Below are 26,695 nucleotides of genomic sequence, written 5' to 3' on the forward strand. Positions count from 1 at the left end.
GGAGGAGCGGAGACGCGAACCCGGTTCCCCAGATTACGAGACTACCGCTCTTAACCACTACACCACACTGGCTCTCAGCCCCACTCACTCAGAGAATATTTCCTGCCCAACCTGGAAATACCAGAGATTGAGTCCAGGAGCCTTTGCATGTGAAACATGTGTTCTGACACTGACCTATGGCCTTCTCCTACAATGCCATGCTGGCCCCCGTTGGTGTGTTTCCATGCTTCATGTGCTTCCAATGCTGAGAAATGTGCTTCTATTTGCATGTGAAGTAGTATCATTCTTGACTGTGGAGTGTGTATACATGCAAGTTTGTTGCCCAGGTGGGTGGTCAATGTCAAGGCCCCTCCTCATTCACTCTTTACGGTCCTTTATCTTTAAATCCTACTTGGGGCCAAACTGCTCTTCCAAAAGAGGACTCCTTCAGACAGAGGAATGTCCTCTGCCCTATTCCCCTTGCATAGATACAACACTCAGCATGGTTTAACAATCACAATAGTGTCTCATAGCAAATATAAACAAACTGTGAAAAAGTCTCTACAGTGGTACCTCAGGTTACAAACGCTTCAGGTTACATACACTTCAGGTTACAGACTCCGCTAACCCAGAAATATTACCTCGGGTTAAGAACTTTGCTTCAGGATGAGAACAGAAATCATGCAGCGGCGGCGCAGCAGCAGCCAGAGGCCCCATGGTGCTTCAGGTTAAGCACAGTTTCAGTTTAAGAATGGACCTCTGGAACGAATTAAGTACTTAACCTGAGGTACCACTGTATGATTGAAAGTGGAGACGCTATATGTACTTTCCTCTGTTTATTTGTTTGTCTTATAACACCAGAAAATCTTTATAAAAACTGCTCTCTTTTTTTACAAAAAAAATCCCTCTTCACACAGAATTCTAGGAATTGTAGCACCCTTAACAAACTACAGCTCCCATAATTCTTTGGGAGAAGGCATGCTACGTCTGTGAGGTGAACAGGAGGTCTCCTAGCAACTCTCAGCATCCTTAACAGACTACAGCTCCCAGAATTCTTTGGGGGACTGTTTAAAGTAGTATCATAGTGCTTTAAATATATGGCGTGAATGTGGCCAAAGTGAGAGGCAGGGAGGTAACTGGCCATATAAACTGCTTGCTTGCTGCCCTTCCAGATGCCCTCTGGCCATAAAAAGGGTTAGCCACCCCTGGAGTAAAGGTTTATGATGCAGCATTACTCCTATGGTGAAGCTCTGCATTGGCACCTAAGTGTGAGAGGCCATCTAAGAACTGTACATAAACCATTCTAATCTTCTGGAAGAGCAGCAGAGCCCAAATGCAGAAATAAATAGCAGTCATAGATGATCACAGACTACATTATCAAGAAAGTGGCTTTGGACAAGAAAAGGGGGTGTGATAAGAAGACAAAGCAGCAATAAACATTCTGCCTGCAAAATAGGCTATTTTGTCAGCACACATCTTGAGTGCCATTATCTGTGGGAATACAGCAATCATGGGGCAGCAAGAAATAGGGTCTCATCTTATGTTTATACTCGTCCTTGCATCCATCCAAAACACCTTCTAAATTCGGTCAGCCAGTTCTCTTTAAGAAGTTCGAAACAAAGATCAAACTTTTTGGCTCCAGAAAAGGAGTCGTTCCTGGTGCTTGGGGGTAAAGGAAAGGATTTGTGGGGTTTTTCCCTCTCTGGTTTTTTTCCCCTTTTATTTTTTTTAAGCTGAAGATCCAAGATGAAAGCTTGCCATGTTCACAAGTTTCTACACTTGAGCAACACCGGAGATAGGAGCAAACTTTTAAAATCCCAGATAATCCTCACTTTACTAATAAGCAGTTTTATCTAAATCCTTCTTTAAAAATTGTGCTTCCTAGAACGATGCTACGGGAAGTAAGTTGCCACGTCCAATTTACAGTTTCTTTTCAGCGAGTATTAAACCTTGGTGGCAGCTGAGCCACGGCGGCTGAGCAGACCTGTGTGCCTCAACAACCACAAAGCCTTATCTTGATCCCTTGTCCTTAAGTCCCCAACTTCAGCTCGATGGAAGGCCTGGTGGTGCAAAGGGATGACGGCCAGTTGCTCACTAACAAAATTGGTACTAAAAAGCTCTTGGTATTGCACAGCTCCGGTGCTGTTATAGAAGTCAGCAACATTTACACACACACACACACACAGAGAGAGAGAGAGAGAGAGAGAGAGAGAGAGAGAGAGAGAGAGAGAGATGGTCAACTCTATTAAATGATTTGGTTCACATGACTCTAACCATGGTTTAGTGTGCTAACCACGGTTTAGTGTGAATGACGGGGGGGCTCCTGGAGAGGAGATCACAGTTGCTTCACTCCTCCTCTGCTGCTGCACAGCTGTGAGCTAAACCATGGTTTGGCTTACATGTCATCTGAACCCAGGCTTGTGGTCTGCCTTGCTTCAGACAAACCATGAGTAACTGCCAAGGTTTGCTCTGGCTCTTCATTATTACAGTGGTACCTCGGGTTACATACGCTTCAGGTTACATACGCTTCAGGTTACAGACACTGCTAACCCAGAAATAGTGCTTCAGGTTAAGAACTTTGCTTCAGGATAAGAACAGAAATCGTGCTCCGGCAACGCAGCAGCAGGAGGCCCCATTAGCTAAAGTGGTGCTTCAGGTTAAGAACAGTTTCAGGTTAAGTACGGACCTCCGGAATGAATTAAGTACTTAACCTGAGGTACCACTGTATTTTTATTTGCACATTCAACAAGGGGAAAAAAGGAAAGAGAAAAAAGTGCAGTCGTACCTTGGTTCTTGAACAGAATGCATTCCGGGAGTCCATCCAACTCCCGGAACCATTCAAAAACCAAGGTGCGGCTTCCAATTGGCTGCCGGAGCGTCCTGCAGCCAATCAGAAGCTGTGGAAGCCGTGCTGGACATTTGGCTTCCGAAAATTGTTAGAAAACTGGATCACTCACTTCCGGGTTTCAAACATTTGAGAGCTGATTTGTAAGGGAGCCAAGGCATTTGACTCCCTGGAAAAGACCCTGTTGTTGGGAAAGATTGAGGACACAAGGAGAAGGGGACGACAGAGGACGAGATGGTTGGACAGTGTTCTCAAAGCTACAGCATGAGTTTGACCAAACTGTGGGAGGCAGTGGAAGACAGGAGTGCCTGGCGTGCTCTGGTCCATGGGGTCATGAAGAGTCGGACACGACTAAATGACTAAACGACTAAACAATAACAAAACGATTGGCACTGATGTAGCATAGGAACTAACAATGTGAGCCAAAAAACCTTGAGTGCCTGGCATGCTCTGTTCCATGGGGTCACAAAGAGTCGGACACGACTAAACGAATAAACAACAACAACCTAATGCAAAAAGCCTACATCTCACTGGTAGAGCACATGCTTTGGATGAAAAATCCCCAGGATCAATCCCTGATCGCTCCAGATAGCGAAGCCTCCTGTCTGAAACTGCTAGCCACTGTACAGCAGGCAATCCTCAGTGAGATGCACCAATGGTCTAACTTGGCTCATGGTTTGCTATGAGCTTCCCAGAAGCATCTGGCTGAACAATGTTAGAAACAGGATGCCGTGTAAGCTGCATCTTTGGCCTGATCCAGGAAGGCTTTTCCTATGTAGGTCCCCCCCCTTCTATTTCTTAAGCAAGCAAGATAATGGAAAAACCCTCTCAGCAGCAATTTTACACTCTCCCGCCATAGTCTATTGGACAAGAAACTTTTACTGCCTGCAGATGTGCTCCTCAGCATTGTCAAAGTAAATTAGTGTGATGGCATAAAAACCAATCCGTGCCCTGGGATTATATGATAAATAGAATCTATTAAAGCACTTGGTAAGCCCTCCTGTGAGATATTCCCTCCCTGACCCAGAATTTAATTGGAATTATTTAATCATAATGAGACAGTAATAAAGCAGCATCACCTGAATAATCTGTTTTATTACCTGTTCCATAATTAGCTCCTGTTGATTATAATAATTCTTTTTAGATATACAAAGAGTATGATGTAAATGACGTCTTGGAAAATATATTAGAGGCAGAGACTATAGGTATCATACGTAGATGGAGCTGTTATCTGCAATAGGTATTTCCCTCGCATGATATCCCCTGTATCTGAACAACACAGGGCTGCTTCAGACATGGATGTTCATCACCTGATGAATTCTAGGTCAAGTGTTTACAGTGGTACCTTGGGTTACAGATGCTTCAGGTTACAGACGCTTCAGGTTACAGACTCTGCTAACCCAGAAATAGTACCTCGGGTTAATAACTTTGCTTCAGGATGAGAACAGAAATTGCACGGTGGCAGCGTGGCAGCAGTGGGAGGCCCCATTAGCTAAAGTGGTGTCCCAGGTTAAGGACAGTTTCAAGTTAAGAACGGACCTCCAGAACAAACCCGAGTTCTTAACCCGAGGTACCACTGTAATTCCATGCCATAGAGCCAACACTACCCCAAACCACTGGCAGAGGAAGAGCGGGGCAGGGGGAGCACAATGCCTCCTGGTGGTGCCATCACAGTTGCCTCCCCATGCGCCACGCCCCCGCAGGCAGCACGTCACAGCCTCAGGACGCGCACCAGCCATGCCCCCACCTGCTCTCCGCCCCCCAGTGCCAGAGCATGAAGCTCTGCCACTGCCCCAAACACAATGCCTCTTAGGGGAGCCGGTCCATACATTCATGTTCAAGTAAGCAAGTGGCATGTGTGTTACAGTGATACCTATGGGAATGCACATTGGGGTGTGGAAAGGGTCCTTGCAGGTTAAAAAAAAGTTATTACTTTGAGATGCAGATGGTAGCATGGCACAATTCAGGAAGACCAATGCTTGTATGCAAGGACTTTCATGCATGCACACTGGGACCTAATGCAATTCTAGGCTGCATCAATGGAAGTATAGTGTCCAGATCAAGGGAAGTCATGGTACCGCTCTAGTCTGCCTTGGTCAAAACCCAACTGGAGTGTTGTGTCCAGTTCTGGGTGCCACAATTTAAGAAGGCTATTGACAAGCTGGAATGGGTGCAGAGGAGAGCGAGCAAGATGACCAAGGGTCTGGGAACCAAGCCTTGTGAGGAACAGTTGAAGGAGCTGGGTATGTTTAGCCTGACGAAGAGGTGACTGTGAGGAGATATGATAAGCCATCTTCCAATATCTAAATGGCTGTCACATGGAAGATGGAGCAAGCTTGTTATCTCCTGCTCTGGAGAGTAGGACTCGAACCCATGACTTCAAGTTACCAGAAAGGAGATTCCAACTAAACATCAGGAAGAACTTTCTGACAGTAAGAGCTGTTTGGCAGTGGAAATGTTTCCCTCACTGGAGGTTTTTAAGGAGAGGTTGGATGACCACCTGCCATGGATATTTCAGTTGAGATTCTTGGATTGCAGGGGATCGGACTAGATGATGATGATTATTATTTGAATGTATATACTGCCCTACAGTGCTATTTTTCTAGGAAAAGCAGTGCCGGAACTTACCATGAACACTTCCCTTGTCCTCTTATAATGACATTGGTACCCATCTGAGAGGTGTTGGAGCTGAGTTCCAGCAAGTTTCAGATGAAAGAAAGCCCTGCAGCTTTCAGCCTCTGGATTCCTTCCAGCTCTACAATTCTATGATTCTATGGCCTCACCCTTTTTTATTTCGGTTGCAGATCTGAAATGACTTGCAAGCTGTTTGGTATTTTACATTTTTTTTTGTAAGTCACTTAAGAGTCATTTTTTATGGCAGAAAGCAATGAATAAATGCAATAAACAACAACAATAACATAATCGCAAGCTTTAAAGCCAATATGAATTCAGTTAAATTAAGAAATAGCAGGAACAATCCCTCAACGCCCGGCAGCTGTGCACTTTCCTTTTCATCTTGATAACTTTTCCATTTTGCTCTCGAAAGGAGTGGAAGTTTGATGGCCTGACAAACCGTTGACACAATTACAATTAGTTGAGGGGGCACATATGGAAGCAGTCCTATTTGCACACCCCATTTCAGACGGATTTCAGTGTGCTCTGAAATAAATGCTAGTTTGAAATATCTAGCCTGCAATAATAATGATTTGATTTCTCATTTCCCTTTGGTGAGCTCCCATGGTGTCCATACGCAGGGCTAACTGCCATTATGACTTTTACTGCTTATAACTCCAGCAGCGAGTCAACTTACTTTCAAATATTTCTGGGAAACGGCTGTGTATTCACAGAAACAAAAATGCCCTATAAACTTTAGTGGCAGCTCGGGAAATTGTAGATAAAGATGCTGCCAGACAATATTTGCAGATATTGTTGATCCATTTTTAATGAACAAGAGCTTAAACTATGCAGCTAATCAGCCAAATTTTAGTGTCCAAACTAATTCCAGTGGATTGAGATAAATGATGGAACCATAAATTGATTCGCGTAAAAAAATATATAAAAATTGGCTGAGTATAAATACTAGCAGCCGGCCTTTCTGCCCTTGATTGGCCAACAGAGTTGCACCTTCTGCCTTCTGTACTCCAAGCTGTGTTCAACTCTAACCCTTCACTCCAGCCATGGAGTTTCAAGGATCTGGGTTCGAAAACACACCCTCTATCTCTGGATTTGAAAATGGGCACCCACAACCACACCGTGGCCTTAATGCTATGAATGGTGAAGCCTACTCTTAAAGTATATCACATATAGGTGAATATTACATGCAAAGCAGGTCTTGCTTATCCAGTGGGAGAAGGAAATACTAATTGCCTTTATAAAAAAACTGGAGAGAAATGCAGTATCTGTCCTCTTCAGGACTGTATTGCTCTATGACTGCTGAAACAGCATTTACCATTAAAAAAGCCATGGACAACCCCTAAGCTTGCACACTCCCCAGTCTACTTCAATGTTCGATTAAGCTCAGCTTGTTGTGTTGTCTGAACCACAGCAAACTGATTAATCACAACTATTTTTGTGTCACGAGCCCCACAGTGCTGTTAGGATTGTGTTTGGATTCGCAGGCTCTGGTGTAGGAGGAGGAAGAAATGGGGGACACATAATAGCAGGAAAGTGGGTTGGAGTAGGAGGATCTCCATTTTCCACCTTGACTCCTTTCAGCCACTTTACTGGCCTCCCTTCCCCTGACCATCCTGCAAAGCAGAGGCCTTCAGAGAAGGCCATTGAGGGCTTTGAGCAGCTGGGGTCGGGAGATGAAACAAGAGGTGATAGTGACTTAACAGAAGCACAAACAGGAGGGTGAAGTCTTGTTCCCTAGACCCAAACACCACTTTTTCACCCCAATGGGCACATGTTTGCTATCATGCTATTTCCATGGAGTGAACACACCATGACTCATCTTTAAAAGCTTGCTGGCCAGGGAGTGGAAACTTGTTGGAACATCTTTGTTGCTTCTGTCCAGTTCTGAAGTTCTTGCCCTGCTCTTGAACTTCTGAACTGTGGTTCCTAAGCCCTGCATCTGTTGGTGAGCATTTCCCGAATAAAGATACCTTTCTTACTTAGAAGTAAGAGCCACTGCTTTAGGAGTGGGAGCAAGACCAGGTTAATGGAACAAGCAAACCCATAGTTTCCACTGACTACAGATATGATTAGCCAGAGCTTAGGGTTCAGACAAGATGCTAAACTGCAGTTAACCTATAATGGAAGTGAGAGTTTCCTATCTCCATTCAGTTGCATCAGAGAAGGAAAGGGGAAAGTTCACAAATACAGGGGGAAAGGTCTAGGCTCATTCCTGTAAACTAACTATGGTTTAGTGTTATGTTCCAACTCAGTCACTGGCAGACAAACTCTGTAGAGCCAGACCCATCAGTATTTCAAGGCTAATACATACTGATTACAAAATACTGGGATGCCCTCCAGATGTAGTTGGACTACAACTTCCACCAGCGCCAGCCAGCTTGGTCAATGGTCAGGGATGAGGGCACCATTTTGGCTCCCTTGCATTAGACAGGGGGAGCAACAAATCAGATTTGATTATGCCACAGAGAAACCCAACCAAATGACAATAGAGGTAGGGAGGGGCCAAGGAGTGAAAAGATAAAGAGCTCGTGCTTTTATATAAATGTGATCATTCTGCCTGGCCGGAATTACTGACTTGGGGGAAGAGAGGAATGATTCAATTAATACAAATAAATTACTTTTTTTACCAAGTTAAATAAAAGCTAATAAAAATGAAGCAGCAAAGCACATGGCAGATTTATGCTAACGATGAGGAGTTTCAGTCCAAGATGGAAATCACGTTCTATGATATTAAAACAGATCAAATTAAAATTTAACAAATGCACATTCAATGACAGATGCTAAATATTTTTCTCTTCCTGCTTTTTTTTTTTTTGCAGTTGATGTGGCACAAACTGACCCTCTAGAAACAAATGAAGGGAGAAATAAGAATACAATATGCATTGTCTGCGTGGGAGCGGCAGCTTAAAGCTCAGCAATTACGCACATACACTTGGAGGTGCTTGCACAAGAGCAAAGGAAGAAAAGAACGGTTGGCGATTATGATAACTGATGACGACAACATATAACAATAGAGACTTACTGGGTTGTAGCTAACAAAGCCATCACATTAGGCAAGGACTTTCACTTGGGCAATGGGATTTCCTGTCCCTCATCTCTCCACCTGCATGCCCACACACCTCCTTAAATCTGTTATGGGGGCTTCTGCAACTCCCAGAACAGATTTGGGAAGGAGCACAGAGGAGAAGAGAGAGGTGGGGAGTCCTTTGGCACAGATGGAAGTCATGGTACTGACAGAATGACTTTGCGGATACAGTGGTACCTCGGGTTAAGAACTTAATTCGTTCTGGAGGTCCGTTCTTAACCTGAAGCTGTTCTTAACCTGAGGTACAACTTTAGCTAATGGGGCCTCCTGTTGCTGGAGCACGATTTCTGTTCTCATCCTGAAGCAAAGTTCTTGATCAGAGGTACTATTTATGGGTTAGCAGAGCCTGTAACCTGAAGCGTGTGTAACCTGGAGCGTCTGTAACCCGAGGTACCACTGTATAATTATTATTACTATTACTGCTGCTACTACAGTGGTACCTTGGGTTACAAACACTTCGGGTTACAGACTCCGCTAACCTGGAAGCAGTACCTCAAGTTAAGAACTTTACCTCAGGATGAGAACAGAAATTGTGCGGCAGCAGCAGGAGGCCCCATTAGCTAAAGTTGTACCTCAGGTTAAGAACGGTTTCAGGTTACGAATGGACTTCTGGAACGAATTAAGTTCATAACCAGAGGTACCACTGTACTAGGGGCTGCTGCACCAGCATGCTATGCTCACCAACTCTGCCAACCCCCACCCCATTGCCCCCTCCTATACCCACACCTTGTCAACCCCCTCCACCTCCACAGCTCGCCTCAACCCCATCTCTCCCCTCACTGCTCAGACCTCTCCCCTCAGATCTCTCCCCTCACCCCCTTCCATCAGAGCTTGTTGAATGTTTAACCAGGATACTGGTACTGTTGCTGCTACCTATCAACTTCCAGGTAGCTGGGGGATCAAGGGCTGAAATCACTTAGCAACCACAACACAATCCTCTCCCTTCAATAGCCTGGAAAAAAAATGGCTTCCCCAAGATGCCAGGGCTGCTGTAAAAGGTGGTGCCAGGCAGTGTTGGGATATCTGGCTTTTTTAGGATGTGACTTCCTTGCTTTATGCCCCCGCTGACTGAGAACCCAGAGACTGCCCAGAGAGATCCATAGACAAGTGGTAAGATTATTGCTGAGAAGGCTGGAACAGGATTCTCCAGGATCTTGGATGGATGTGCAAATCTGTCATTTTCAGTTTCTGTCAGTTTTTCATATTTTCCAGTCTTAAATTTGGCTCCACACATTTCCAGACCAGTCTGCAAGTTTATTTTAATTACCCCCACCCAAATCCTCACGAAAATTCATCAGCATTTAGGGGTGAATTTCTCATAATGTGCACATTTTTGTTGAACGAAGCCCTTTAATATAATTCATTTTCCCTGATATACAAAAATTCATGCACACTTTATACATATTTTTTGCATGCATATCTTGGTGGGGAAGGGGAAAGCAAAACTAGAGGAAGTGTGAAATTCAAAGGGTGGCCTAGTTTTTGTTCCTGTCTTGTTTGTGGAGAGTGCTGTTGTGGAGACACCTTCAAATGTAAACTGAGTTGGAATTCTCCCCCATCTCAAGGTGCCTCTAGTAACTGACCAACCCACAGCAGCCAGTCTGTCCAAAGTTCCTGTGCATGTGGAGATTGAAGGTGGTTAACAGACCCTTGTCTGAACTGGTTTAAGAACATGCTTGTGATTTTAAACGAAGTGGCTTATTGGCTGCATGCTAAGAAGAAATTCAACATTTCCTCTGATGTAAGGGACCTTTTTTTTTAGTATAAAGTCACCAAACCACAGAAAACAAAAATGCAAGTTCACAAAAGGCCACCTCAGGAGGTGAGAACGAAAGAAAAGGGTAGGGGGAAAAAACACGGAGAACAGTTACATGTTTAACAAACTACAGCAGATGTTGTAATTTTAGCTGCTTGGGGTGGAAAGCATTTGACAGCAAACATTGTTATTTCCTTACAAGCAAGCAAGTAAATAAATGCATACACAAGGCCATTTGGAAAACTTTAAGCAGGGATTAAAAGAAAACACAAGAAAGCTACACAGGCAAAGAAGCAGGGATGCTAATCATGAGTGGGACTCAGCGTTCGAAAAAATAAATGAAACACAATTCAGCAGCAATGTGGGGATCAATCCCAAAGTGCAGGGTCCCTTCTATACAGCTCTGCTCCCTCACAGCCATGCTGCCTTCTAAGATTATGCAACCTTCTAAGATTATATAACGATCTTATAATTATACAATAATAATCTTTAGGGATGCATTGAAATGATCAGCACAGTTATCCATGTGTTGCCTTTCAGTTAACAAGCCAAATCACACCTGAATGGGCAAACACCTGTAGCATGAGTTTGTCTTTAGGACCTCACAAGTATGGCTATGTGAAAGACACATGATCACCAGGGAGCTGGGTGATCCATTTTGACATGGTCATCTGCACCTGCACTGTTAAACCTATGCATTAGCTCACATGTAGACTTCACCACTGCAGAGGTCCATGCTAGTACATGGAAGTCCAGGGACCTGGTAGTACTATGGCTGACACTGCACACAACAACAACAACAACTTTATTATTTATGCCCCAGTCATCTGACTGAGTTGCCCCAGTCATGTGGGGATCCATTCCTGTATTTGACAAGTGAATGAGGTTTATCTGGTTAAATAATGGGGAAGGCGCTTCAAAATAATATTTTATAAAGGAAAAGAACCTAGGGCAATCATGTCCACAAAAGCAAAAAAGCTGTTTGGTGTGGGAATTCTAATATTTTATCATAATCAAGGCCAGAGAAAAGACTGCTTGAGCCTTCTCATGGCTAACAGTGATTTTCACTTGTTTTGCTTGTTGTGAAGGGCCTATTCACAGAAAGTTGGAACATATTAAAATATGGGTTGCATTGCCTTCTCTGACGTTGTCAGGCCACAGTGACATTCCCCCAAATGCAGTATTTCTGGCAAAGTTGCCGGACTGCACAGCAACCATTCTATCATTGTGATTTATCTCCCAGGAAACCAGTTCACCAGGGACAGTGTTAACTTAATCGATTTCCATCCAGAGTCTAATATGTCCAACTAGTGATTGGCACTGATGTAGCATAGGAGCTAATATGTGAGCCAAAAAAACCTTTGGTTCAGATCTGCTCTTCTTGCATTCTCACTGAGCACTAACCGGGGTCACACCCTAGTCTCCAGACTGCCTGATAGTGAAGGAATTGTCTGATAATTCCCTTATACCAAGGCTATCTTCCCCCGCAAAAAAACTTGCTTCCATCATGAGCTGCTCAGCCCTACTCTTTTGCCTCAGCGGTCCTTACTGAGAACTGTTGCCTAGCAACTACCAACAAACCTGGGAAGGGCAGGGGAACAGGCCGCAATAGCTAAAAGGAGAAGCAGTAGTACCAGGACCTTCCACTGCAGGGGCAAACTCTCCAAACGTTGTTGACGTCCAACCCCTGCCACCATCCCTACTCGATGTCCATGCTAGCTGTGGATGGTGGGAGTTAGAGTCCCACAATACCTGGATGCAGAATGTTGCTTTTCCTTTCTCTGCGTTGTGTGTGTGCAGCTTGGAAGATGCTTAGCAATGCTAACTCTTATGGCTGTCCCTGTTTGCAACTTTCGCAAATGTAATGAAATGATGAGGGAATTTACTAGGGATCTAGCCTGTCTCCTTAAACAGGGGGTGGGGAACCTCAGGCCCAGGAACTGAATATGGCCCCCCAGAGCTCTCTTCCTGGCCCTCAAGACACCCCCCAAACTACATACCTTTTTTGCAGGCCACACCCCTCACTGGTCCTAGTTTACACATATCCTTGCCTGCTTTTGTCTGTTTGGAATGGGTCCTTGAATGACTCTTGCTTGCCTGGAGGAAAGTTAGATAGGGATATGTGTAGCCTACTGCACTTAACTGCTGCTTTGCGGGACATCTTTGGAAGAAGATAAGGCTAAGGAGTAACCCCTATGCAAATATGGAGTGGAGTCCCTAAGATAGTTGGGTGGCACCTTAGATGCTTCCTTCCAGCAACTCCTGCAGCCAAGCTAGTGCCAAACGTATGCTCTGCTTTTCTTAGGAGCACGTCAGCGAGGCCAAGAGGAGGGTACTGTTCCCTGGGCAGCACCAGGGTCTCCATACACACTGCCCAGGCTTGCACTTCAGTGCTGCTAATGCAGCAAAAAGAATGTCATGAGTGTCTCTGCAGCCACATGGTCAGCAAGAGAGCGCAACAGACATCATGATATGCTCCACACAAGAAATCCACAAAGCTTAAGCAAATGAGTCAGCTGCAGAGATGGGGGAACCTGACAGTTGTACAGTTTGATGATTTGCATTTCTAAAAACTGTTGGGGGGAAATTTGAGATTTATTGTTACGGTCAGAGACTAGCTTGTGAAACACAAATGGAACTACAATACCCAAAGCAAAAAAAACATTTAAAACAATATACAACAATGGATTTTAAGTTTAAAAATGCGGTAGGCATATAAACACATAAAAAAGTTAAGATAGACTACCATAGAGAAATGACCTAGACTCGCCCGTGGAACTGGGTTTGGGAATTTTCTTAACAAACGTGTGTGTGTGTGTGTGCGTACTTATTTTTGGAATGGATTGTGGGGTTTTTTGCTCCTTAAATGGGGCAGAACTCAAGAGTATGTAACTCTCAAACTGTGACTCAACTGTTAATTTTTTTGTTTCACTTAATTCAATTTTCAGTTTACTTAATATATCCTGCCCTTCTTCCAAATGATAGTGAGGACAGCATGCAAGAGTGTCTTCCTTTATTGTTCTCCCAACAACCCCATAAGGAAGGTTAAACTGAGAGATGGTGAGCAACTTAAGATCATCCACCGAGTTTCCTGACTGACCAAATATGTGAACCAAGAACTCCCTGGCCAACATCTGATATCTGTTGCCCTTCAAGTGTTGCTGGACTACAACTCCCATAATCCCTGGCCAATGGACATGGTGGCTGGGGATGATGGGAGCTGATGTCCAACGACACCTATAGTGCCATTGGCTCCACATCCCTGCTCTTCATTGCTTTGTCATTTCCCATTAGGATTAGAGTCCTTCTGAGACGCAGTTCAAGTAAACCTGGATTTCTGATTCCTTCTCTCTCCCCCCCCCCTTGTGTTAGGTTAATGAATGTGGATTTTGCCTGGAAAGCAAACAGAATCAATTTCAGAATCACACACACAGATTCCCCTATTAGCAGTAGCAATGGCAGAATCCATAACTGCGGGACATTAATACTACCGTAAATTGGAAAGTATCTATTTCCACATATCTTATGTAGATCGTATAAAATAAGTATGTGCAATGTGTCCATGCTGCTGATAAGTAGCCTGCAGCAAAGTAGAAAACGTTCATTTCATCTCAATTCCAGAGCTGTGAGACTTGACTTTGGGGATTCGGAAGTCGGCAGTAAACCAAATCACAGCGTTCGCAAGATTTGGCTTCCCCTTTGCTTTTTTTCCTGTCCTCCCCAAAAGTTTGATGAGACTGAGCTCCCTGCAATAGAGGCTGATTGAAGAAGCTGTCAGCTGAGGCGAAGACTGTTCCCATGATGAATTAGTCTGCAGGCATTTCGAGACCAAACATTTTTATAAGATCTCTTCTACACAGCAATAGCTTTTAAATAATTCCATTCTGACATGTCCCAACCATCACTAGATAAACCACCCGTATCCAAACTACGAATATCTGTCAGTGCAGCATTCCTAACACTTGCTGTTCACTCCAAGGCACACCAGCGCACCTCCGCTTCGCTGAACTCTCCTCCAGAAACTAGTGCTTGCTTTTTTTCTTTGGGGGAGCTCAGCTTTTGACATCAATTGCTCCCTTTCATACAACCTTGATCTCAAGGCTAGAGATCAAGACAAGCTGAGGCCCTAAGCGGTGTCAAGTTTCCGAGGCCCCGTTGCATTAACTCCCCTCCCTCAAAACGAAAATAGAAATAATGAACTTTTATAATTCTGTGCATGGGTATGGTTAAGGACGCAATGAAAAAACTAAACATCCAAGTAAAGCATATATCTTGCAATAACTCTTGAATTGTTAATAAACCAGTATCATTTGAAACTTCCAAAGTATGTTCTATGAAAAGACTAAAATGGCAACAGCAACAACAAACAAGCAATGTGCTGCAGAGAGAAAAATGCTTGGGTCTATCAGTCCTGAGTTCAAATTTCACCTAAGTTTTAGAATTCCTCACCTTTTGAAATTAGGCAGGCACCTTTTGTATATAGTTTTAGATCCCTGTGGGAAACTTTGTTGTTGTTTTGGCAAGCCTACCCAGACATATAGTTCAATTAGCAATATTTGATTTGAAAGTTTTGTTGATTTTTATCTGTGTTTTGATGGTTGATAGAGAGAAGGGGAAGGATTTTAGCTGTGTTTTATCTATAGCTTTATTTTAATACTACTTGAAGAGCTTTTGGATCAAGTGGTTTATAAATCTAAAAACAAATACCACCTCATTTGTGTTCCATTATTTTTCTCTTGGCCTCCACATGCCATATGTATGTATCTTTGTATATATTGCACACCAGGACTAAGACTAACCCACAAGCCCAATATCTCTGTGGAGATCATTTGTTTCTGTATGGAGGAGCCTTTAATTATGTGATACTGACAGCAGTACAGCTGAGAACACAGGTTTGTGGTGTAGTGGTTAAGAGCGGTAGACTCGTAATCTGGTGAACCGGGTTAGAGTCTCCGCTCTTCCACATGCAGCTGCTGGGTGACCTTGGGCTAGTCACACTTCTCTGAAGTCTCTCAGCCTCAGTCACCTCACAGAGTGTTTGTTGTGGGGGAAGAAGGGAAAAGGAGATTGTTAGCCACTTTGAGACTCCTTAGGGTAGTGATAAAGCGGGATATCAAATCCAAACTCCTCCTCTTCTTCAACACCCAGAGTGAGCATCTGCGGTGGGCGGGGGGATTCAATTTTTGCTTGCATTTCAGAGAAACTATTTTGTTTGAAGTTCCCAAACCAATATGTAAACCAAAACACAATCATCTTTTGAAATTCACACTTCTCCGAATTTTGTGGTGTGTGCAAAAATGCATACTGAAATGTGCTGAATGTCAAGAGTTCAAACCAGGTCAGAAACACACAGACACACACACACACAGAGACACAGACACACACACACACAGGTAGGAGTCAGTGCAGAATATCACACCGTATGGGAACCAGAAACACTTATTCTTGGACTTCACTGTGAATAATTTGCATGCCTGGTCATCAGAACCTCCTCCCAGTCCAACAAATTGTGTAATTGTGCTAACAAACAAACTAATCTATTCTCTCAACAGAGATACAAAGGCTTTGCCAAATTAAACTTTCATGAAAACTAATGTGCTTTGAACATCTGCTACCACAGCTCATTGAAAGCAGCCTTTCTTTAGTTTGTTGTGGGGTGCAATAGAGCATAATTCAGTGTCCCTGTCTGAATAAATATAATAAATAGGGCTATAGGATTTAGCCTTCTCATATTTGGGATTTATAAATTATGTGGTGTTGGGGCCAGTTCAACTCCAATTAATTAACCTTTAAAAACAGCACATTCAAACAATAAGACCTATTCCCCAGTGATTCGAACAGAATGTAAAAATATATAAATATGTTTTAAGGGTTATTACTACCTATCGTACAGGGATACAATGATACAGTGAATGTTATCCTGGATCTGTAATGAACCACCCTCCCCACTTGGTGTTAATTTCCATGGGGTATCAAAAAACAACGTTTGAAACTTTATTTAAACCACTATGTGGTGGTTTAAATGAAAGAGTTATTAGTGGAAGGAATTCCATTTATACAATGGAGCTTCACCTGCTTCTCCTCAATCCATACTCTTCCCAACAGTGTTTGAAATCTGCCAGATAGAAGGTGCTTTTGCACATGGCGTGGGTGGCGCTGTGGGTTAAACCACAGAGCCTAGGGCTTGCCGATCAGAAGGTTGGTGGTTCGAATCCCCACAACGGGGTGAGCTCTCATTGCTCGGTCCCTGCTCCTGCCAACCTAGCAGTTCGAAAGCACGTCAAAGTGCAAGTAGATAAATAAGTACCGCTCCAGCAGGAAGGTAAACGGCGTTTCTGTGCGCTGCTCTGGTTCGCCAGAAGCGGCTTAGTCATGCTGGCCACATGACCCGGAAGCTGTACACCGGCTCCCTCGGCCAATAAAGCGAGATGAGTGCTGCAACCCCAGAGTCGGTCACAACTGGACCTAATGGTCAGGGGTCCCTTTATCTTTTATTGGCCAGTTGTGACCAAGTGAAGATGCCTGGGCTCCTGATGTCTGTACCTGGAGGTGCATGCCTGGGGATCCTTGGATCTTGACTATTTTCACACACTAGCAACACATCCTGTAGAATTCTGTCCGTGGTATTTTATCTGCACAATCAGAATGAATTTCGGGAACAATATTTCAAGCCTTCTGGTCCCAAAATGGCAACTAGACATTCCGTTTTGGCGACTGTAACCCTGGTTTAAGGAGCCATTTGGTGCGTAGCTTATCTATCTGAGTTTCTAACACTGTTCTCAAATCTGCTTTGGAGGGCTGCAGGGAACACCAGAACAAATTTAGGAGGTATGTGCGAAGAATGAAGGGAAAGAAAAGGGAGGGGTTTTTCTGCTGCACAGTCAAAAGTCCTTCAAATTTGCTGGATACCACCCATTCATTTAAGAATACAGAATGGTCAGCAACTTAACTTAATGTAACAATTGATGCTTTTGAATTATGGTGCTGGAGGAGACTCTTGAGAGTCCCATGGACTGCAAGAAGATCAAACCGATCCATTCTGAAGGAAATCAGCCCTGAGTGCTCACTGGAAGGACAGATCCTGAAGCTGAGGCTCCAATACTTTGGCCACCTCATGAGAAGAGAAGACTCCCTGGAAAAGACCCTGATGCTGGGAAAGATGGAGGGCACAAGGAGAAGGGGGCAACAGGGGACGAGATGGTTGGGCAGTGTTCTCGAAGCTACCAGCATGAGTTTGACAAAGCTGTGGGAGGCAGTGGAAGACAGGAGTGCCTGGCGTGCTCTGGTCCATGGGGTCATGAAGAGTCGGACATGACTAAACGACTAAACAACAACAAAAAAGTAGCTCGCATGTTGTGAAATGCAATTTGTTCACCACTTTTAGGTACTTGGGATATGACAAAATTCCATTTTACTGAAATCAACAAAGCAAACAAAGGAATGGCGATTGAAACCCTGCAGAAATTAACACAGTCAATTACTTTACTGTAGAAGAAAACATGGTATATGAAAGCGGGGAGAGGAAAAGGTTACACATTTTACTATTTGTTTTAAGCACTCCTGCACATTCAGGATAATGTTAAGCAACAAATAAGTGCATTTTCATAAATGCTTTTCTCACTCCCAATTCATCTTTCCAAACTTTAGCAAAACCCACATTAAACGTATGATTAATGGCCTGCTGTAAGTGCTTAGTGGCTCCTGCAGTAGAACATTTCTGAGGTCTAAAGCAAACTCTGACAAAATCCGCATGCAGAATGACAACCTGAATTGAATTTTGCTGAAGTCATCCTGACTCTTGAACTCCAGGAGTTAAGTCCCTCCGCCCCTTTCTCGTATTTCCATGGTATTGAAATGGAAATACATTTCAGAAGGATAGCCCAAAGCATAGAGAGAATATAGCACTTGGGTAATTGTGGCCAAGTAACAGAACAGACACCATTACAACTCAACTATCGCCGCCCTCGCTACTTACATTACATTGCCAAGTAACCACTGCAATTTCTCCTGCTTTAAATTAGGTCCGACCCCAAAGCTACAATCACCGAAGAAAAAGAAAATTGCCGAATTCCAAATGGAGAAGATGCCTTCCATCTCCCGCATCTAACTCTGATATACTCCCGCTATGTTCCCATATGCATGAAGTAGTTTTAATTGAGAATTCAGGATGGAACTCCGGCGCTGTTTAATTAAGGAGTGTACAGGAGGCCTTCGGGTCCCATCGAGAGTTTGCCCTGCCCCTCCAAAGATCTAGGAAGCTTGCCGTCCAACATGAAAACTGAAATGAAGACAAGGAAAATGGGACCTGCAATGTTTAGCTGAATCAACCGGATGCTCAGAATTGGGGAGCCAACTGTCCTAACATGATGCCTTGCTGTCACCAGTGTGTGAAACATTTGAAAACAAAGCATGCATTTTTAAAGAATATTTGTTATACCTCATCATCACATTGATGAAAAGAGATAAAAGTGGTTTAATTAGTTGCTTGCACAATTAATCAACATAAATTGGGTGGCAGCCCTACTTAAAAAAAATCACACAATGGCTGAAGCAGAACTCTATATTGTTTCTTGCTGAGAAAAGGCTACTGTTCTGTCATTCGTGGGCTGGTTCTAAGGATCTGTGAGATAGATCCCAGGATGGTATAATTAAAATTCAGTGAGTTCAGATTTGCTTTTTTAAAGATTTGATGTATTGCATATTAGAATGCACACCAGGAGAATGTCCCACCATATTTATAGTTTTGGTATTGTGGTTATTTTGCCATTGCTTTGACCTACCTGCACAATATAAAATCATGCAGGGCATTGTTTACTCTGGCAGCACACCCCTTTCCCTTGCACTTACAGAGAAGATAATAATATTAATAATCAGTGGTCCTTAATTCCCAAATGCTTTACTGAATAGAGCTTACACAATCATCTTAAGACTGAAAAAGTGGTAAGCAATGCTAGCTTTTGAGGAAAGTAATTCCAGAGTCCTGGAACCATTATGCAGAAGGCCTTCTTCCTTGCTGCAGATAACAGCTCAAATCTTAGAAGTACAGTGTTATAAAACTGGGAGGTCCATTGGAGGTCATCTATTCCAACTGCCTTCTCAATGAAAGTTTTGCAATCTGGATGGAACTACAGATTCTAAAGCAGATGGCTATCAAACCTCCACTTAATTGCCTCCAGGCTCTAGCAAAGGAGGTACTTGATGATGAACTTAGCAGGTTGGATGGTCTATCCACATACAGAATAATAAGCTTATTATACATGGAAGACTTCAAAAGGTCAGAGCCTGTGCGCATGCACGCACACACATGCGCACGCACGCATGCACACACACACACACACACACACACACACACACATGTAGTCAGTGCTACAAGTGACTAATAATAATAATAATAATAATAATAATAATAATAATAATAATCCATGTGTACCATCCACATAAAGGAAAACTTAATTCTGCTCCTAGGATAGCCAAATTATGTGGTAAGAATACATTACACAAAATCATACACTTTTGTTGTTGTTACAACTCCAGCAGTGTTTTCCATTGTACAAATATACTTTGCAATTCTTCATGCATCCACCTTGTGGCATGGCTGCATGGTGACTTGTTTTGCACCATCTGCACCCCAGGTCTAGCTTTTCAAGCAATGCAGATTCGTTTAAGTTTTGTGGTATGTGAGCAATGACATGGGCATGGAAGAATGGAAGGATTGGGGAGGTATGGAAATCTGTATAACAAGGACCTGCTGGAGGGCAGGTTCGCCTTCCATGTGTTCAGGGGAGATAAAGGCATTCCAGGTGATGCATCCTCTTAGTCAGAAGATGGTGATGGCATGGTCCCAAATAAGGAACTAGTCGTTCTCTTTTTCATGATATGGCCTCGACCTCATTTGACTGGATTCCTCTGCCACACAAATCTGGGACCTCCTCATCTCATGACATGACACATAAGAGTCATTTGTTTGTGCATTTGTGCAGCACTCATGCATTCAAAATGAACCTAGTATGCATATAGAACACATTCGTTAATCTATTATCACACCTTTCTCTCCCACTTCCTCCGTTCCTAGTCCCTTACTCTGGGAGCAGGTGGTGCTGTGGACTAAACAACTGAGCCTCTTGGGCTTGCCGATCGGAAGGTCGGCGGTTCAAATCCTTGTGACGGGGTGAGCTCCCATTGCTCTGTCCTAGCTCCTGCCAACCTAGCAGTTCGAAAGCAAGCCAGTGCAAGTAGATAAATAGGTACCACTGTGACAGGAAGGTAAATGGCATTTACATGCGCTCTGGTTTCCGTCACGGTGTTCTGTTGCACCAGAAGCGGTTTAGTCATGCCGGCCACATGACCTGTAAAGCTGTCTGTGGACAAACACCGGCTTTCTCGGCCTGAAACTGAGATGAGCACTGCAACCCCATAGTCGCCTTTGACTGTGTTAGGTGTCCAGGGGTCCTTTACCTTTACCTTTTACCTTAGTCCCTTAATTATGCTCTATGGCTAACTTTGTTCAGTCTAAGACACTCTTTCCTATAGTGAAATAACCCCCTCCATCTACCCGAATTGATCAAAAAACATACATTTTAAAATATTATTTAATTTTGTGTTTTTAAAAAATACTTCCTTGGCACTAGCTATGCCCAGGTAAAAATAAAAGCCACTCTTCTTCCTAAGCAAAAACACTGATGCGAAAAAAATAAAATATAAATGTGTTCCCTGGAAAATGGTTTTTACAATCAAGGAAGTTTTTCTGTGCCCTATAATCTCCCAGTGAGGTATGTTGCTCCAGTTTTTATACAAAAAAGCACACACCTTGTGTTTTGCTTTCCTTTTCTGCTAATATGCACACATATACATTTTGCATATGCCCATGGAGAGGGTTTGGGAAGAACCACCTGTTCAGCACACCCTGCAGGTGATATTTACAAAACCTTAAGCATGTTGTCAGCAGCTGATTGAGGGCTGCAGCAGTTGCCATTCCTCCAAACACATCATGATGTATGAAAACAAGTGCTGTATTTAAGTCGTTGGGAGTATTTATCTTCCCTGAGCAAAACAGTCAGCGTGCTCCCGAGAAACCTTAACTTTCCTTGACAAAGCTCCTATCACAAGTGCAAGAGAAAATACCAATTCTTTACAATAATCCCCCGCAATGCAAGCACAGAAACCACTGGCATTGCAACGCCTCTAATCGCACAGATGACAGACTAGTTAACAGCCTCCATCACTGCGGAATATCTCATCATATTCTCAAGGAACAGGAGCCTGACAATGGAAGGGAACCTACATTGTTGCCAGAGGTATGATCGGAATCAGTAGCACACAGAATCTGCGATAAGCCGAGATAGAAAAGAGTGAGCTGCCTTTGTGTTACGATAATATTCAGCCATTTCGCTTTAAGCAGGGTTGCCGGTCCCCCTCCCACACCTTCCAAGATTTGTTTGGGTGGTGTTTCTCATGCAGAAGAGCAGCATGTCTGTATCAGGCAGAATGCTTGGCCTGGGCTGAGGTTATCATCATTCCCTTTAATGGAAAACTGGTGGGAAGACAGAATGGAGTATTCTGGAGTAGGGCATGGTTGGCACGATGAACAAGAGCACGGCTTCTAAGATGGACACGCTGCCATGTTTTGTTCCAGGTCCCATTTGTTTCCCCAGTTTTATAGTTGAGTTGCATATCTAGTCGTCTGGATGTGGACTAGGGCTACTCAAAGTTAAGGCCATGTATTCTACCACACTGTTCATTCCAGAGGAGCAAACAACAAAACTGCAACCAATACATTTTTTTTTAAATGAAACAAATATACCTTTAAAAAAATGTTAGGAACATCTGCAAAAAATTGAAAACAGACACATATCCTCAAAGCTAACAATTTCTAGATTAAAAAGGTCCAGTTGTGGCCAACTCTGGGGTTGCGGTGCTCATCTCGCTTTACTGACCAAGGGAGCCGGCGTACAGCTTCTGGGTCATGTGGCCAGCATGACTAAGCTGCTTCTGGCGAACCAGAGCAGTGCACGGAAACGCCATTTACCTTCCTGCAGGAGCGGTACCTATTTATCTACTTGCACTTTGATGTGCTTTCAAACGGCTAGGTTGGCAGGAACAGGGACCGAGCAATGGGAGCTCACCCTGTCACAGGGATTCGAACCGCCGACCTTCTGATCGGCAAGTCCTAGGCTCTGTGGTTTAACCCACAGCGCCACCCACGTCCCAATTTCTAGATTACTGGGAACAATACATTTCAGCCATCAAATGCCAGGGTACAGTAACGGCAAACACACACACGCCAAATACTGCTCTTACTGCTGAGCCTGCACCTAATCTGCAGTAACTTCCTCTTGCCTTGCCCATCTCCCCCCCCCCCCCGGTAAGTGGTAGTGACATGCACCATTAGGAAGATAGGAGAACAAAACAGCTCCACCCGCTCAGTCCTGCTGGCTGCCACTTCCTGGGTGAACAGAGATTTTACATTCAGCCTAACTGTTAATAATGAGGGAGAAGGTTGCCTCTCATCAAGGAGAGCATTCCATAAACAGGGAACCACTACCAAGAAGGCCCTGCCACATGTCAGTGCCAGCAAGGCACCACTACTGAGAAGGCCCTGTCATGCTAGAAGCTGTTATTTTAGGAAATTGAGTCCCAAACAATTTGGGGCTTTTTATGCTTATGCTAACACCTTGAATTGAGTGTGGTAGCTCACTGGCAACCAGTGCAGTGCTTTCAGGATTGATGACACAAGATGCCCCACTCACCACCCTAGAAGCTGCATTCTTCACTAACTGCAGTTTCTGGTCCGTCTTCAAAGGTAAGCCCACATAGAGTGCATTGCAATAGCCCATGCAGAAAGTCACTAGAGTATGGACAACTGAGGCCAGGCTATCCCAGCCTGGAAAGGGGAACAGTCTAGGAAAAGTTGCAAGGATGCAGTGTACATAAGCCAGATGGACTGGGCCTCACATTTCTCACCTCTGTGCTAAATAAATCAACCAGTAAGCATCATTTCAAATCAGAACCAGTCAGTGCACAGTGGATTCAAAGCGCATTATACATGGAGTCCAGCTGAAGCCACTGTTTCAGGGACAGCATGGCTGTTAGGCTGGGTGAGGCAGGCTGCCCCAGGCAGCAGATTTGGAAGCATCATTAAAGGGCAGCAAAGAATCAGTTATTCATTGTGATATTTTCACCACCTACGGAGGGGCACTGTTTGGATTTTCTGCAGCAGGCACCATAGTGTCCTGGTTCGCCTCAGAGGCATTGATACACCTTGCAGCCAGTTTGCAGTGCAAAAGGAGGAAGAGGGAGACAGATCATAATTCTGCCCCGCCCCTTACTTGAAGAGCCAAGCTGGCCGCCACATGGAATAATCAGAAAACCCTGCTGTGAGGACGCAGAGCTGAAGCTGCTGCTGCTGATGCGCATTTGTGGCCAATTTTGCAGCAGGAGAATTAGGCCATTGGCAAGAGCACCAAAAGGCATCAGAGGAGAGGCCAGGCTGGTTTGTTGTGGAATGAGATTTGGTAGCCAATAGCATTTTTCAGGGGTGGGGAATTTTTCAGGGCTGGACTCCAACTTCCATCCTCCTTGAACCCTGAACACTGACCAAGATGGTTGGGACTGATGGGATATGGGAATCCAGAAACATTTCGAGGGCTGCAGGTTTCACATCCCAGTGTGGTGTAGTGTGCCAGTGTGGTGTAGTGGTTAAGAGCAGTGGACTCGTGATCTGGGGAACCGGGTTCGCGTCTCCGCCCCTCCACATGCAGCTGCTGGGTGACCTTGGGCCAGTCACACTTCTCTGAAGTCTCTCAGCCTCACTCACCTCACAGAGTGTTTGTTGTGGGGGAGGAAGGGAAAGGAGAATGTTAGCCGCTTTGAGACTCCTGAAAGGGAGTGAAAGGCGGGATATCAAATCCAAATCCATCCCTGGCCAACTTCATCATATACAGGGAGGAGAATAAACTAGCAGAAGATGCAGAGGCTGAGGTACATGTGAGAATAAAATGAAGTACGAAATCAAGATAATTTCAGTTTAAAATATGCACTAATATTTTGTGAAATGAATCTCTCTTCCTCCCAGAACAGATTTTTCTCCTTCATAATTTGCCTGCCCCCTGTGCCTTTAGCAGTAACTTAAAACACACGTACAAAGCACGGCTTATACTGGCATCGGGATAAGTGAAGGGGAAACATTTCACTTGCTAGCTTCCCTCGTTCCAGCTTACAGATAAAGGCACAGAAGCAGAGCCAGTTTCGTTTCCAAACGCAGAAACTCCACCGCTTCCTCTCTTATCTCTTTACCTCATGAAATGGCTCAAGGGATGGAGAGGCAAGAAGAGATTTGCAGCAGTGGGAGGATAAACAAAGGGGTCTTCTCCTTCCAAGGTCTGGCCTGATGGCACATGAGGCCACCACCCTGCTGAAGCTAAGCCGGTCTGGGCCTGGTCAGTGTCTGGATGGGAGACCTTCTGGGAACTGCCTTGAGTTCCATGATGAATGTAAGGAAAAGAAACATAAAATACATTTTCCACCCTCTCTGACTCCCAAAGGACAGTAGTGTAAGGAGGAAAAGGTGAGGCTGGCAGAAATGACAATGATGAAGAAAGAGAAAAGGCTGCCTGACTGCATAGAGGGAGATCTTGGCGACCTCCTTCACTGTGACATCCCACAGGGCAGGAGCACATACAGTGGTACAGTGGTACCTCGGGTTAAGTACTTAATTCGTTCTGGAGGTCTGTTCTTAACCTGAAACTGTTCTTAACCTGAAGCAGCACTTTAGCAAATGGGGCCTCCCGCTGCCACCGCGCCATCCCCGGCACGATTTCTGTTCTCAGCCTGAAGCAAAGTTCTTAACCCGAGGTAATATTTCTGGGTTAGCGGAGTCTGTAACCTGAAGCGTATGTAACCTGAAGCATATGTAACCTGAGGTACCACTGTACCTCGGTTTAAGAACAGCATAAACTACTAGGTTTATGAATCCGCAAAACCAGAAATAGTGTCCCGGTTTGTGAACTCTACCTCGGTCTAAGAACGGAATCGGAACGGTGGAAGGGCACTGGTGGTGGGAGGCCTCAAAAGGGAAAGTGCACCTCTGTTTAAGAACTGTTGTGGTTTAAGAACGGACTTCCGGAAGAGATTAAGTTCGTAAACCGAGGTACCACCATACTGGAGACAATGGCATTTGATTGGCCTCTGCAGGGCTGGGGGATTTGGGGCCACCATGAAAGTTTGTCCTCTCCTTTGACCACCAAGTCCAGAGTAAGCCAGAATCTGCAGGAACCCTGATGCCCCTGTGTACCCAATGACTCCTGCATCCAATGAACCTCTCGAAATGTATACATTCACAGGGGAGAAGGAGGAATGGCCATTTCAAAAATGTCCGTGTTGCGTTTCCCATCCGTTTATGGACTTTACAAGATATATAGACATGTTGGTGGCAAAAATGCCTATTTCCTAACTTGCTAGGTATTGCCTTTCTGGAAGAGAAACCTCTTCTCGCCCCACTACCCACCCTGATGGGAAGCTTTTAACGGGTGGTGTGTTAAATCAAATCACTCCAGTGTGGTTTTTCATCAGTTAATGGCTGCTGTGAAATGGCATGAAAGACGGTGTACCCTAAGGGGGTGGATGGGGGGGGGAATTAACAGGGGAGTCCAGAAGTGGGGAGATGGACGTCGTCTAGGGTTCTCTTTATTAAGCAAAATATTAAAATACACGGCAATGATTCCGAGCAACACAATCAAAAAGGAAACACATATGTCTACTGTGAGCTGATGCTGCCTTTGTTGTTTCATCTCCCCCCTCCCCCCCATTAAATCAGACACTTCTTCTAAATCAAGCCCTCGGGGAGTACGAGACAAAAGTGATGAGAAGGCAGTGTGTGAATACAAAAGTGGAGCATGTGTTTTATAACTAACTCTGCTCAGAGATCAAGGGAAATGTCATTGTTTATAGCCATCAGAAAAGAATCAATGTAATTATATTTGTAGTATCAATTCAGGTCATTATTCTAATACAGACACCGCAAAGCCACATGAGCAGTTTGCAGCTGAGCTGATGTGTTTATTACTTAACTCCTTCCAGTTGAGTTACTTATATAATTATTATTATTATTTAAAAAGACATGTTCCTCTTCCTCCAAATGCACGCACCCAAACTGAACGGAGGCAGGGTGTAATACCTTGAAGTTGTCACTTTAGCTGAAGGATGTTGTCGGGTCCACATGACACCAAAGTCTCAATGTCCTCACCCTGCACATAGAGGGTCCCCCTCAGTGGCATCTGGTCCATTCGGGCAAATGGGCCACTACCCAACCAACCTCAGTCTGCCTTCAGCCAACCCCACCTGCCCAGGGGAATAAAGATCTACATTGGGACGTGCTGACCCCATGGATTCTGCCACCTGA

At 44.3% G+C, this 26,695-nt stretch overlaps 1 protein-coding gene across 7 annotated transcripts in view; it reads right to left on the bottom strand.

The window, feature by feature from the left end:
* Positions 1-26,695, bottom strand: part of CDH4 (cadherin 4) — an 806,167-nt gene that overhangs the window by 527,395 nt on the left and 252,077 nt on the right. The gene's annotated exons all lie outside the window — the stretch shown is intronic.

Source organism: Podarcis liolepis (genome assembly GCF_965112155.1).
Source record: "Podarcis liolepis genome assembly, chromosome: 6".
NCBI lineage: Eukaryota > Metazoa > Chordata > Lepidosauria > Squamata > Lacertidae > Podarcis > Podarcis liolepis.